This window comes from Cryptomeria japonica, chromosome 9, assembly GCF_030272615.1.
Source record: "Cryptomeria japonica chromosome 9, Sugi_1.0, whole genome shotgun sequence".
NCBI lineage: Eukaryota > Viridiplantae > Streptophyta > Pinopsida > Cupressales > Cupressaceae > Cryptomeria > Cryptomeria japonica.
The window spans coordinates 510,794,808-510,809,835 of record NC_081413.1 but is presented as its reverse complement, the minus strand read 5'-3'; the positions used below and the strand labels follow the sequence as shown (position 1 = coordinate 510,809,835).

Sequence of the window (15,028 nt, the reverse complement as noted above, 5' to 3'; positions counted from 1 at the left end):
AATCTATGTACAATAGTATGTATAAATTGATGGACTTTTTCCTAAATAGTTTTTCTCATAATATATCACAAGAAAGGAAAAAAATCAAACCTCTAAAATTTGTTTCATCCATAAATATATTCTAAGAAAACACACAAATAAGATCTGTCATTACATTATTTAAAAAAGCCAACTTAAACAACATATATATTGAGCTACAATTCATATGAACTAACTAGGACTCAAACTTGAGACTTTCCTATTATTGTTGGAGTACAAATATGACTTATTTCAAAAACCATGACCTTAAATGACTCTATAAATGCTTTGGATTTCTAACATAACTCTGATACTGCATGTTGAGCTACAAGTTCATATGACACACCTAAAATTCAAACCTAAGACCTTCCATTTGCTAATAGAATGATCTACCAATTGAACTTATGATCCCTCTTTCACCAATCTACTGACCTTCCATTTGCTAATAGAATGATCTACCAATTTAACTTATGATCCCTCTTTCACCAATCTACTGCGAATATAGATATGACTTATTCTCAAGAATATAACTCTACTAAAGTAAACAGCCCAACACATTATTCTCTAAATAAACACCGCCCATTTAGTTAACAATTATCAATAGCACTCATAGAGTGTGATGTTAACCTTGAGGCGGAAATAAACAGTTCCCTGAAGTGAATCGGTAGAAAGGGTGGCAATTCCTCTCGCCATTAGGAAGTCACCCGTTCCACCCACTACAGATATATCTCTGTACTGAGCGAACAATGGATCGGCACCATTGAAGGTGAGGTGCCCTTATAATCTGTTGAATTCAGCACAAATGTGAAGCCAAGCCAAGCATTGTAAGTAGTCTTCATGTTGTAGAAATAAAATCCCTGCGCTCTATCCACAGGAGGAGAGTGCAGATTTTGATCAAGCGTAATAGGATCGTCAAACACAACCATATCTCCAAACGAGAATGGATCGGCAAAAGTAGATAGATTACCCCACGGAGGGTGCGCAACCAGGGTAGCAGTTGCATTCTCAGAGTTTTTGCCAGTGTAAAGTATATTATGAAAGTATAACACGAAGTTCTTACATGGCTTTGGATGTTGCTTCGTCCATCCATGCCCATCTACATTTCTGAGCATCATGGAAGAGAGCAGAAGCCACATATAGCACAAATTAAAAAGCATTCTACCGCTACACTCAAAACCCATATCTCATGAAATCTCTAGTATACGAGATATCAGTAGAGCATATTACTTCACAAGGTGGAATAGATTGCTTTATATAGCTTCCATCGTAATTACAGTATGACCATGGAGGCGTTATCGTCTTTTTGCACTGTATTATTATTATATTTATTTAGATATGTGATTTTAAATTAATCGATTAATGCTCAGGAAGAGCGTTTTCTTCAAATGTGATTCATAACAAAGACCAGCAAGATGAAGCTCGTAAGTTTTGGCTTGAATCCTTTGACTTCATATGAGACATGGATATGACAAAACATAGATCTCGCTTTTCATCAACAAAATGCAAACATATCCAACAAACCATACCTGAAAAATAGGTTAACACATCACAAGTAGAGGTAATATCCATCCAACCATGCCAGAAAAAAGGGTGAGACATCACAAGTCCACCAACCATCAAAATATCCCTGCAATATGACAACGGGGGCATTACTGTATTCTAGACCAGTTAGATGACATGTCATTTTACTAATTAATCGATGAATGCTCAGGCAGACCTTATTCTTTAGATGAGAAACATATGCAAAGCCTGTAAGTTTTGGCTTAAATCCTTTGGTTTAATAGGAGCCATGGATTCTGCGAAATAAAATATGAGCAATACAAAACAGGGATCTCCACTATCATCAAGTATGCATGTCGATACATTCCTCTAATCTTTAAATAAACTACTATTAGAATAAATTCTGTTTTAGTCTGATTTTTTTAACAAATCTTATGATATCGTTGCTCACTACTATTCACAACCTTCCACTACTAATTTGACTACTAATTTGTTTCCAGATATGGAAAATATAAAGTATGCATCCAGTCATGCGTTTGCCTTTAAATAAGAATCAAACAAGAATGGAGATAGTCAAATCCAATCTTTAGTTTAGATTGTCAATTCCATGAAACAACCATGTAATGTTAGGAAAGGTACCCGCAACCTCTTAGCAATTTAATATATGAAATATAAGTTAATTAAAATATTAGGCATTTTCACATTAATCTTTCAAGAATATTAATAGAAATAAGATTTACAAAAAAATTAATAGCATTTTTAGATATAGATAATACATAAATGACGTGATAAATATTCTATGATCTAATGTCAAAAAAATAATTCACACTAATTTTCAGACTTGCAAAGATAAGCACTGCAAAACTCTTTTCCTTGATCACTTCGAATCTCTTTTGTTTTTCACATGACATACAAAATAATGATCAACAAGCCCCAATCATCCTTACTATTAACAATAAATAATAAAGAACAATAATACTAGATAAATCCTAAGTCCAACGTGATTTGAACCAAACTTCTAGTATAAACAATAGAGCATAAAGACAAAAAAAAAAAATGAAACTATGTCCTTTTATCAAAACAAAAATATGTTCAAGTTGTGATAAATAAGACCTACCTCTAAAACTCCAAATATAAAATTCATCTACATCAAACCATTCGATCTAATGTCAAACATAGTAGCAATAAATGTATGATTCTCCAAAATAAAGATAGTTCAAATTAAAAAAATCATTCCCATAACATGTCAATTTTCTTAAGGCTATTAAACATCTCCTATACTATTTGAACTAGTTATCCTCAAAGATAACAATACAAAACAATAACCAAACATAGCGATCTAGGAAAAAATATTAGATAAAAAGATAAAGTATTGTATTAAAAAATCATATGGACAATATCTTTCAAGAAATTCATCATTAGTTGGACTAAGAATGGGGCATGACATTGTTCTATGTCTAATACAAAATATCCTCAATAGAAAAATGTTAGACCCACATCAAACTCTTGATTCCATTTGTTTCTTGTTGAAATTTTATGGAGTGAGGCTTCATTATAACAAACGACCTAAAAAATTTCAAGATATACCCTCTCTCAAATCTAATCTAGGTGTAGAAGTGATTATTTCATGTCAACCAAACTCTAACTATTTTACTACGATAATTTTGAGGTCACAAGGTAAAATAATCACAATTTGCATTTAGTACATCATCATAAACCACTACAAAATCTATTATTACATGATTAATAGAGAGTCTAATAAGTTACCATGATATAGTTGTAGACGAAAAAATTCATTCAAATTCTAACATAACCTAACTAATCCTAACTATAACTTCTTGCAATATTATTTATTAAAAATAATTATTTAGTTATGTAGCATCCTAAATTGTACTTACCTACAATTTTGTCCTCGCTTAGGCCTCACTTTTTCATTACATTCTCCAAGGCCTAATTGCAGCACTAATTCTACTCACACCACTCATTTAACTCACATTTTCATCAGTTTTCCAACTTAGCCCTCAGTTTGGAAGTCCTGATTTGTAGGACCAGGACGTATGATGTCATGGACCTAAATTAGGACCAAGGAATATATGCCCCGGGTCTCTTAAATTGACCCCAAATTGCTCCCCTCTAATGGTAACCTTTGATGAGCAAGAAATCTAGCCTCGTGTCCACCTATTGCAAAAATTCAATTGGATTTTCAACAAGCAAGTATAAATGGAGGTCTACCGATCTTATTTTAAAATTGATGAATCCAAAAATTCAAGACCTCAACTACACTCTAGCGAATTCAAGTGAGAAAGCAATTAATCTTTTATCAAGCATTGGACATGACATTCATGTTCTATGTTTTATGAAGACAACCTACATGAAACCTTAATTCATTTGTGGAGACAAACAAAACATCATTAAGGTATATCATTAGTGTTTCATTCATTTTCAACCTTTCCCTCCAAAGGAAATTATTTTACTACAATCTTTCATTTACATTTTGAATTCAATTTAATGGTTAATTCCAAAACTGGGGTTTGAACTAAGGAAAACCCCTATTTCCAACAATCTTCCCTTTCCTTTTGTGTATACGAATAGGTACAGAGCTACATTCAAGAGGATCGACAAGATTCACAGAGACAAACAAGTTCATCTTTTTTACGGTGAGAAATTTGGAGGACCATTATGATTTGATATTACTTGGTCCTAAAAAACAAGTACAAACTTCTAGGAGTAGATCCAAAACACATTATTCTACTTAGGTCTAAGTTCATGGCTTTGTACATGTGTAGCTCATCGTTTCTGTCAAATTGCTTCAGTTGTTCACTATCTTGCCCCAATATTCAACAATTCAATTCAATTCAATTTTAGGAGGAGAAAGCCCTATCGATGTAGCCTAGAATCTAGTCAAAAAATTGATCTTTCAAGGCTAGATCTATTAGATTCCTTTCCTCCCTAATGTAATTGGTTAATTAAAAAATTTAGTGGTTTTATTATTTTAATTTAATCCTAAGCTTAATTTTCCACCATTACGTTTTGGTGAACCTAGCTTCTTGCACCTTAGTTTATGATTCATGATCTTAGATTTGATTGTTTATGCATTTTAAATTCAAATTTTCACTCATAGATTTAATTTTCAATTCAATTACATAAATTTAGAGGTTAAATTCACAAAAAACCCTAATTTATAATTCTAAAATTAACTTGTGGATTGCATAATTTTTCAAGTCTAATTTTAAATATGATATTTATGACATGTTATGCTATGATTAAGAGGCATTTATCATTCAAAATCACAATTCAGATTGCTTATTTAACTGGTTAATCAATCATTTTTATAAAAAAAATGCATTTGTTTAATCACAAATTTTTACTTGCGCACTCAAATTTCCCTTCTTTGTGGATGATTTTTGTTATCATTAGTCCTACCTACAATATTATTGTGAGAAGAAGTTGTCAAATTATGGCTTCCCAATGTTTAATTACTAAGGATATGGAGCCTAATTTGGATAACTTATTTCATTAGAATGTTGTTGCTTCCTCCAACCCAATAAATGATGTCATTTATCCCCATTTTCTTCATAATTCTTATGATGAATATGAATTACTAACAAGGGTTACCATTGAACAATTAGAGAATATTGACAATGAATTTTAAAATATTCAACAATGGATGAGTCAACAATACCCAAAAAGCGAGACAATCCCACTAATTGAAAGATTAAAAAGAACGGTGCAAAGTAACAAAATTGGTGTTGATTTGTTGTCTACCTTTTCTCATATTTTTCACACTAATATCACGCTAATCAAAAGTTGTGCCAAAGTCTTTGGTTACTCTCAAACCACTAGTTTGGTCAATCATTCCACTCATATGCCTACATCCTTGCATAGAGTGCCTAAATTTACATCTTCTATCATGACTAATTCTAGACAAAATGTGAATCTTACACATGTTAGTCATGGAGGAAATCTCATTAATTAATACTCTTAAATACCTCTTTTTGTGAGTCTTTCATTTGGATCCCAATCATCTCACATACCCACATATCATAGTGTTCCAACTACTTATTCTCAACCTCCACCTACATACAATAATGTTACTATTGTCAATTGACACCTCATAGGTTGAAAAGAAAAGCATAAATGAGATGAGTTCTACTGAACTCATGATGATGGCTGCACAGAAAGTGATGAAGGAGGGATCCATGGATAAAGGGATTATTGATTAGTCTATCACTGTTTTGCACAAACTAGTCCCAGATTGCAAGTTTGACAGAGAAGCGAGCCCATCCGACAAGCTTAAGATAATTACAAAGCACATTTCAAAGGATTTTCAATTCTTGCAGCATATTTTAAATCGGTAAGCACTGGAGAGGTTCACATAGGTAAAAGGAGCTACATTTTATCAGATGTTTGAGTCTAAGAGGAAGGAAATTGACAAAAAATTGAAATTGATAGATAAGTCTTTGAAGCACTGTACAAATATATATAGAGTATGTTGTAACATAGATGCTCTTACATTTAATCTGGATAAGAAGGTTAACGAATTCCAGGAGAAAATTGCAAGTATAGCTAATTCTTTTGATGGATTGAATTCATCGACTACATCCATTGATGGTCAAATTTTGGTTTTGGAAGCCCAATTTTTTGTTCTTGAGAAAGAAAAAGACAAAATAGTTAGAAGAGCCAGAAGTCTGAGAGGTTTGGTGAGTCCTTGGTTGGATTCACTCAGTGCACATAAGAAGGAGTGTATGGATATGGTTGGTAAGCCCACACTTGCTGAGTTAAATGAGAAGAGTCATTTGCACATATGCTAAATGGACTTGTATCTATTTCCCGCACTTTCAAATCTGGTTGGCATACTTATCTTGAGCTTTTGAAGAGGGCATACTCAGATATTTTTAGGTAATATATTTTTGGGATATTCATTGTACAATATCTTTCATTCTTTGTCCTGATTTTGGATCTTTTGCATTCTTTTCGGAAATTTTGATGGTATTGATGTCAAAGGGGGAGTGATATAGATGAGAAAAATAAAAGAGGGAGTTCTATACATTAGAGGGAGTATGGAATATTTTGTATTGATGGATATTCAGCTCAGGGGGAGTAGGCAGGATGAAACCAATAGATGAAACAATGATCATTTTTCACATGAGTGTTTCCATCAATGACAAACGGGGAGATTTTTGGAAATTGGCACTCAAATGGTTGGTTTCATTATGTTTTCATTGATAGCAACATGGTAGCTTATTCCAGCTTCATATTTTGGGTCAGTTGTGTATCGACAGGCACTTCACAGGCACCAGCACTGGCAGGATGGAGGTTATCGGTATTGGAGGCCAACATCTCTTGGATCCAGCATCAGAAATTATTTTTGATATTCATGTATTTATGTTATCTAGCCGACATGTATATTGATATTGTAATTATCTTTGTAAGCCAGCATAAGGCATGATAAATTATATAGGGTATATAGTTTAGTTGGATTAGATCATTTTGATATGGAATATGTGGATGCGATATGATGCGGATATATATTAAGAAGACAATAATGAAGGAGATGTGAAATATACCAGAGAGATCATGTATGTGAGGATATTATTGTAAATGGATATTCTGGTAAAAGGGTTTAGGGTTTCAGATCGAAACAGATAGAGCTTAACCGGAATTGTATTCTGGCATAGAAGATGCTATCTTAGCAGTTCACTCATTTCTCCAGATTGTAGTGTGGATTTATATGTAGTTAGTGAGGCTCCTTTTTTGATTGAGCACTGTGCTCTAGGCTGTAAGTCTTCCTGCAAGTGCAAGCCCCTTATATTTTGTAATATCTCTTCATATGGCCAGTGAATTGATATTGTGGGTTACAAATCTCATCATGGTTTTTCCTCTTTGAGGTTTTCCACGTATAATTTTGTGTGTTATGGTGTTCATTTATGTGATTGGCTTGTTGGTTTCTTTACTTCGTTCAATTCTATATATGTCGGTATACCGGTTGTTGTATGCATATTTTAATAAGGATAAAATTGATCATATTGGTAGAACATTGATTCACCCCCCGCCCCCCCCCCCCCACCTCTCAGTGTTCTTGGATTCCAATAGTTACTCCTCCATCACAATTGAATATGTTTAATTTAAATCCATCCATTGAAGCAAGGAAAAGAATTTTGAGGTATGCTAGTAGAAAAAGGAACTATGAAACACTCTACTCAAGATAAAATGAATTAAAGTTGATAGGATACACCATCACTAATTTTGTATGGAGTATATATGATAAGAAAATAACTTTAGCTTATAGTTTTTGCATTTTTTATTACATTCAAAGAGCATCGCATCATCTTCAATAATTGAAGATCTGAGGTATGTCTCCTTAACATTTATTTTTAATATTTGCATTATTTCATCCATGGTTAATTGCAAAACTGGGTTTTGACCTAAGGGAAACCCCTTTTTTGAATATCTTTCCCTTTCTTTTTTTGAGTAGGAAAATAGGTGAGGAGTTGTACTTAGGAAATCCGATAGAGTTAACAGTGATGAACATGTCATCTTTCAATGAAGAAAAATTTGGAGGACTAAGGTAGATCTATGCTACCTGGTCTCAAACAATTAGGCCAAACTTGGGAGGATAGGTTTTAAACATATCATTTTGTATTAGATCACTTTGAACAATAATCCCTCATTTTACCCAAGTTCCATAAAATATATTACAATTGAACTTAGGAAGAATGGGGCTCCCACACACATAGTTGGGCAAATCTGATCAGTATTCTCAACCCTTTTTCTAATCAAATTGTGGCTAGATCTATTGGATTTACCCCCTCTTTCGATGCAATTTGATTAATTGGGTCTGTTAGTGGTTTTACATGTTGAAACACCAGTTCCTAATTTTCCACACATTAGATTTTGGTGAAGCTTGCATTCTTATTTTTTATTTATGGTCTCAGATCTAATTTTTAGGTATTTGAAAAACTATTTTTTCAATCATAGATCAGAATTACATAAATGTAGTAGTTAATTTCATAAAAAACCTAACTATTTTGCTAATTTTGTCTTGTGCGTTGCATAGTTTTTCACTTATATTTTGATATCTGATTTTAGGCAGTCATGGTGGAAATTACTAAATTTGATTTTTTTGGTATTTCACATATGATTACATTGCTTTTTAGTTACTTTTATCATAATCATGTGTTTTCTATTGACTTCTTTCATTTTACATCAATTCTTTTTATTTATAGTACTTTTTCATGTTGAATTTTTAGGGTTTCTAAAATGTTTCCTACTTGCAAATCATATCTCAAAGCTTTTATCCATGTTATATGTTGTTTCATGATGACATTTTTAATTAAATGTATTACATGTGTACATCACATAAAGGCTTTTGTAGACAATGATAATCCTAGAAATGGCATTGAAAAAGTTAACACTTGTACCTCTCCTAGGGCATCTAATGTGACCAAGGAAAACAATAATCCTATCAATGATCTCTCTATGGAGAGTAATCACTGAAGAGGAACATGACACCATCCTTTTCTCATACACATACTCTAGTGTAAGGGAGAAAGATAAAAATATTGGTTTACCAATCCCTTTAGTTCCTTCTTATTCTCCTAGAGCTTATCTTAGTCATCAAAACTTTTGTAGGGAAGATAATGTTATACATTTTATTCATGACTTATATCCTCATATAAAATTAAGAAAAGAGGAATCCTTAGATGATATATTCATTGTTCGGTAAATTTATGCTGAGTTTGTGATACCGATGGCAGTCAAGATTCAATATATTCATTGTTCAGTGTCTTAGTAATTGATTTTGATGTTGAGTCTTCACATTTTGCAAATCGACCTGAAGCTTTTATTGCTCTCTTATTTTTATAAACAGGAATTCAGGGTCATTTGTAAAGGCTTTTGAAATTTCGTATTGACTTTTGCATGGAGAATCACACAGAGTTGTGTATTGAATGAATTGTATCCTATGACTATATTTTAAAAAAATTAATGAAAATCTTTTTTCTAAACATGTCTAAATAAAAATATTTGTATCAATAAACACATTATGGTCTTTTATTATGCTATTTTAAACCAAGAAATAGAAAGTTGAAAAATACAATTATAAATCAATATTAAATTCTAATTACAAAAAGTTGATAGACTCATTAAATATCATCAAGTTATCAACCATAATAAAATGCTTTTGTAATATGAATGATGAGATACAGTAATAAGATTAATAAATACAAATCTCTTACAGTTGCCATTCCTCCTCATCAATTGTATGTGTTTTCTTCACTCTAAGTCTGCATACCTTTGCTTAACTACATCTCAATACTACTAGTAGGTTCAGTACATGAGTCAATAGTCCCACGGGCAATTTGGTTTGAAGTTTTGCCCAAACCTCTTCTTTCACATTTGGACCTCAAGATTTTCAGTGCCCTATCATAAGGAAAAGTGTGGACATCATACCTAGATGTATAGAGCCTCAAGTAAATTTCCAAATTTTTTTCTAGTTTGTTTCTTAGCTTTGATTTTAGGAACCCCAAAGCACTGAAAACTCTCTCATCTTCCATCGAACCCAATATTAGGGTAAGACATAAATCAATAAGCTTGAAATATTTTGATATTGAATCATGCAACACTTCATTCTCACCTAGTTTTTTTCAAAGTCATGTTATTGATCCCTCTTCATGGGGGTTCTCCATTCTTTCATATTGTTCCCTCATAGTGTATGCAAAATGAGTTGATTTTTCTCTAAGAAGAGTTTCATCTAATATTCCATTTATAGTTACTCCATTCAATTCTCTAGATATGCAAAATTGTTTTTATCAAAATCAGTTGGATTATTGAGGCTTCAATATTGAGGAAACACAATAGACATGGCTTTGAGTAGTTTCTCAAGAGGGAATCTTCTTCTGATCTATGAGGAAAGATCATAGGCAATTGTCTTCACAGAAGTAGTTACAGACTCAACAATTTTGTCTAAATCTTCCCTTTTAACTCTTGCTGGTTGCTTCCTAGGGTGCTTTCCTAGTTCCTCAAGGTCGACCGTGGCATAGAAGTGCATTGGTATCTCAACTCCATATAGATTGCACAGACCTCCCTATTTGCACTGATTTGTAAAAATTTATCAGGATTGTTCAAATTTGTGAGTGTCTACCACTTTGAAAAACAATTCATCAGATAGTGTTGGTTGACTTCGATAGAGATTATCGAGGGTCATGCATGTCAACTCACACAACTTAGCATATTCTGTAATATACATAGCTCTTTGTTGGGATATCTTCATAATATTTCACATTTCCTCTAGCATGGGCAGAAGAGCTACTAAAGTTAAGAGTGTCTCTATATTACTTAACCTCTTAATAAGGTCAGGAAATTTCGGTTGCTTTGATTCATCATGAGCTGTGTGAAATAGTCCAATCAACGATGGATATTCTAAAAAGCATCGATGCGCTAGAGCATCCAAAGAGATCCATCTAGTATCATTATCCTTGAGAATCTTGTTCCCATTAGTTATTCCATCAGCACGGTGTTAAAATTTCATAAATCGCTCAGGACTTCGACAAAAGTGTGAGTTGAGCTCTCTGATTAAAATTTTAATTTTTTTTACTTGAGCATACTTGCTCACAATTCCAGAAGCTAGATTTATTATTTGAGCCATGCAGTGAATGGTAGTAATGTAGGGTGTAGAAGGAGTTTCCATCTTTGTACAAAGACCATTCCTGTGACCTTGCATTACTGAAGTTCCATCCACTCCAACAATCATCATGTCATCCTTACCTCCATATTCAATTAAACGTCTCTTTACTAGTTGAAATAAATTATCCATTGTTGCACTATCCTTTATTTTAGCAACAGATAGTAGATGAGGTTGGCAAGCATGATTCTCTATAGTATAAACATGCATGCATACCCACAAAGTATTATTTACTGTCGTTACTTCGTCTAAAGAAAATGCAATAAAGTTTGACTCTTTTTTGTTTCCTTTACATGTTCTTTTTCAACCTTAGCAAGACAACTTGCCCATTCCCATCCACTATTTACTGACCAATGACTATTAGGATAGTTATGAACTTTCAAAATGTGTAATAAACTACTAATTGATGGTAAATCTATCATAACACGCCCTGTGCTCAAAATATAAAAAACAACACCTAACTGAACAACTTTTCCCAGTTATTCTATTTGCATTGCTTTTCCAAAAATAGCTTCAATAGAACCTTTAACTTCAACAGGATTCGTCTATATTTTCTCATGAAAATAATAGTCTTTGGCATTCCTCACATGCTTACATTCCTCCTTTGTTTTCCATCTTATCACTGATTTTTCAACTCCATCTATCATTTGTTTTCATAAACTTTACCCATATGCTTTTCTATGGTGTCAATTTTAGCTACAACCTCTTTTCCTTGTTATGTTTCCAAGTGCAAATCTTACACCTGCATTCTATTGGAGGCTTGCCTTCAATTGGATTCTCCATTGGTTCAATGAATGGATACTTTGATGTCCAATTAATTTGAAAATTCCTCACTAACATATCCCACTCCTGATTATTTTTTGATTTGTCTTTTCTTTGCCCCTTCCGTGTAATATCATCTATAGCATTATCACCCAAGTAGATTATATCATTCTGGCTAACTTGGGTATCTACCAAATAATCTTCTTCAAGTTCATCCTAATATAAGATATCAGGTTCGCTATCATCTTCAACATGCGATGTAGGTTGTGAATTTTGTACTTGTACTTGTGATTATGTACCTTCCTGAGTTTCACCAAAATATTTACTGAAGCTAAAGTATGAAGACAACATTTTGTGTTTTGTTGGCCTCTCATGGCCTTCCCCACATTTAGGTTTCCTACCCTTCTTCCTATTCGACATATCCAACAAAATAAAGGCTGCAAAAAAAATATCAATTTGTTGAAGAATTAATAATAGACTATAGAGAATTAAGAATTAATAAGTGGGTGGAGTGATAAATTGATACCCTCAAAGTGGGGGTTAAAGAGATTATTGAAATTTTGACTGCTTCCCCTGAGCCCAACAAATCCAAGAAACTTATGATTATGACCCAAAATCTCTCTGAGGAAGTCGAGGTGATGAAATGCAATCATGCTCATAGAATTGAAAAGGTGGAACAATCTATGGCAAAGATAAAGGAAAACCTCAAGAACATGGTTGACACAAGCAAAGAAGCCATGAACAACAATATTGACGAGCTTGAAAAGATCAATGCCATAGTTGTTGATTACAGATCCTACCACAACGAACCGGTGAAATATCTTGGAGGGGAAGGTATGGTTGTTGGAGACAACAAAACCACTAGTCCTAGTTCCAAGACCACAAGTAGGAGCAACAACAAGGGTACCTCCAGATTCATTATTGAGGAGCTAGAGGAAATCAACATGATTTCCATCCAGAAGAACAAGGATCTAGTGCACTTTGTTTACCCTCTCGGGTGAATACTTAAAGCATAAAGTACGTAATGCAGAATAATGCCATAGATATCAGACAAGTATCAGATATGTTATTCCATTCATAATTCATGTGTTGCAAGTTACATTCTGAAGTATATAAAGATACCGAGGGGGTGCGAGTGCCAACCATCGCACTGCAACTACCACCCCTCGGTTGCCAACTAACAAACCCAATTATGACTTAATTAACTAGTCTTATTCCCGTATACAATAATGCGGCTAACATCATCCCCCCCAAAAAGAAAAGTCATCTCCAGGTGACTTACAACAAAATAGAGAATACATGGAGCTCACAAAACCCAGAATAGAAAAAACTAAGGGGGTACAGAAGGCATCCCTGATGAAGAAGGGGCCGTTGGTGGTGTAGTGGTGGACGCCAAGCGCCCACGGAGCTCATATACCTACTCTGTCCTCCTCTTCAGATCCCGTTCCCTGACCAGCTGCCGCTCCATAATAGTCATTATCATATAGGCTGCCCCGAACATCTCCTTATCCTTCTTGTCCACACTTTCCAATGCACTGACCAACCGAGTCTCCAACAGCTCCCTCGATGCCCTCTCCTCTTCCAACTGTATCAGCAAGGCAAACTTCTCTGCTACTAAAGTGTCCATCGCTGTTTGGTTCTGTGCCATGGTAGCCTCTAGCTCTCGAAACCTGGTAGTGAGCTCCTCCCAAGCTATTACTGCTGCCACCCTCAAAGCCTCAACTGTGGTTGCCATCTGTTGTGACCTCCGAAGCTCCAAATAACCTTCACAGAAGGCCTGCTCTACCTCTCACACCAACAAGTGCATCTGGGTCTCGCCAACCCCCTCAATGAGGTGCCAAGCCTCCATCATCACCAGGCTCTCCATGTCAGGCCACCCGACACACTCAAAACACCTCTCAAACTCAGCTCAGCATCTGGTGCGGGCAAAGGTCAACAACCCCTACATCCGCTCAACCATGGTCGCATCAGCCTGGAGCGTGTCAGATGACACAAGCCGTCGTGCTCCCAGAGTCATCTGGGTAATAAACTGCTCCAACTCTACACCCTGCTAACTTCCCACAGGCACCCCTTTGCTCTATATAGACTGGTGACTACCACCGCAAGGGGTGAGGCAACCCTCTGAACCACCCTGCTGCTCAGAGAACTCCCTGGTGCGAGTGCCAACTGTCGCACCGCAACTACCACCCCTCGGCTGCCAGCTAACAAACCCAATTACGACTTAATTAACTAGTCTTATTCCCATATACAATAATGCGGCTACCATCATCTCCCACAAAAAGAAAATTCATCTCCAGGCGACTTACAACAAAATGGAGAATACATGGAGCTTACAAAACCCATAATAGAAAAAACTAAGGGGGTGCAGAAGGCATCCCTGATGAAGAAGGCATCGGTGGTGGTGTAGCAGTGGATGCCAAGTGCCCACGGAGCTCATATACCTGCTCCGTCCTCCTCTTCAGATCCCGTTCTGCGACCAACTGCCGCTCCATAACAGTCTTTACCATATAAGCTGCCTCGAGCACCTCCTTATCCTTCTTGTCCACACTTTCCAGTGCACTGACCAACCGAGTCTCCAACAACTCCCTCGATGCCCTCTCCTCTTCCAACTGTATCAGCAAGGTAGACTTCTCTACTACTAAAGTGTCCATCGCTGCCTAGTTCTGTGCCATGGTAGCCTCTAGCTCTCGAAACCTGGTAGTCAGCTCCTCCTGAGCTGTTACTGCTGCCACCCTCAAAGCCTCAACTGTGGTTCCCATCTGTTGTGACCTCCAAAGCTCCAGATAACCTTCATAGAAGGCCTTCTCTACCTCTCGCACCAACGACTGCATCCGGGTCTCGCCAACCCCCTTAGTGAGGTGCCCAGCCTCTAGCATCACAAGGCTCTTCGTGTCAAGCCACCCAGCACACTCAAAACACCTCTCAAACTTAGCTCGGCATCTGGTGTGGGCAAAGGTCAACAACCCCTTCATGCGCTCAACCATGGGCGCATCGGCCTGGAGCGTGGCAGATGAAACAAGCCGCTGTGCTCCCAGAGTCATCTCAATAATAAACTACTCCAACTCT

The 15,028-nt window shown here is 35.5% G+C and overlaps 1 pseudogene; it reads right to left on the bottom strand.

The window, feature by feature from the left end:
- Window positions 1-615: 615 nt before the first annotated feature.
- LOC131046974 (disease resistance response protein 206-like) lies at window positions 616-1,199 on the bottom strand (annotated as a pseudogene).
- Between the last annotated feature and the right edge of the window lie 13,829 nt (window positions 1,200-15,028).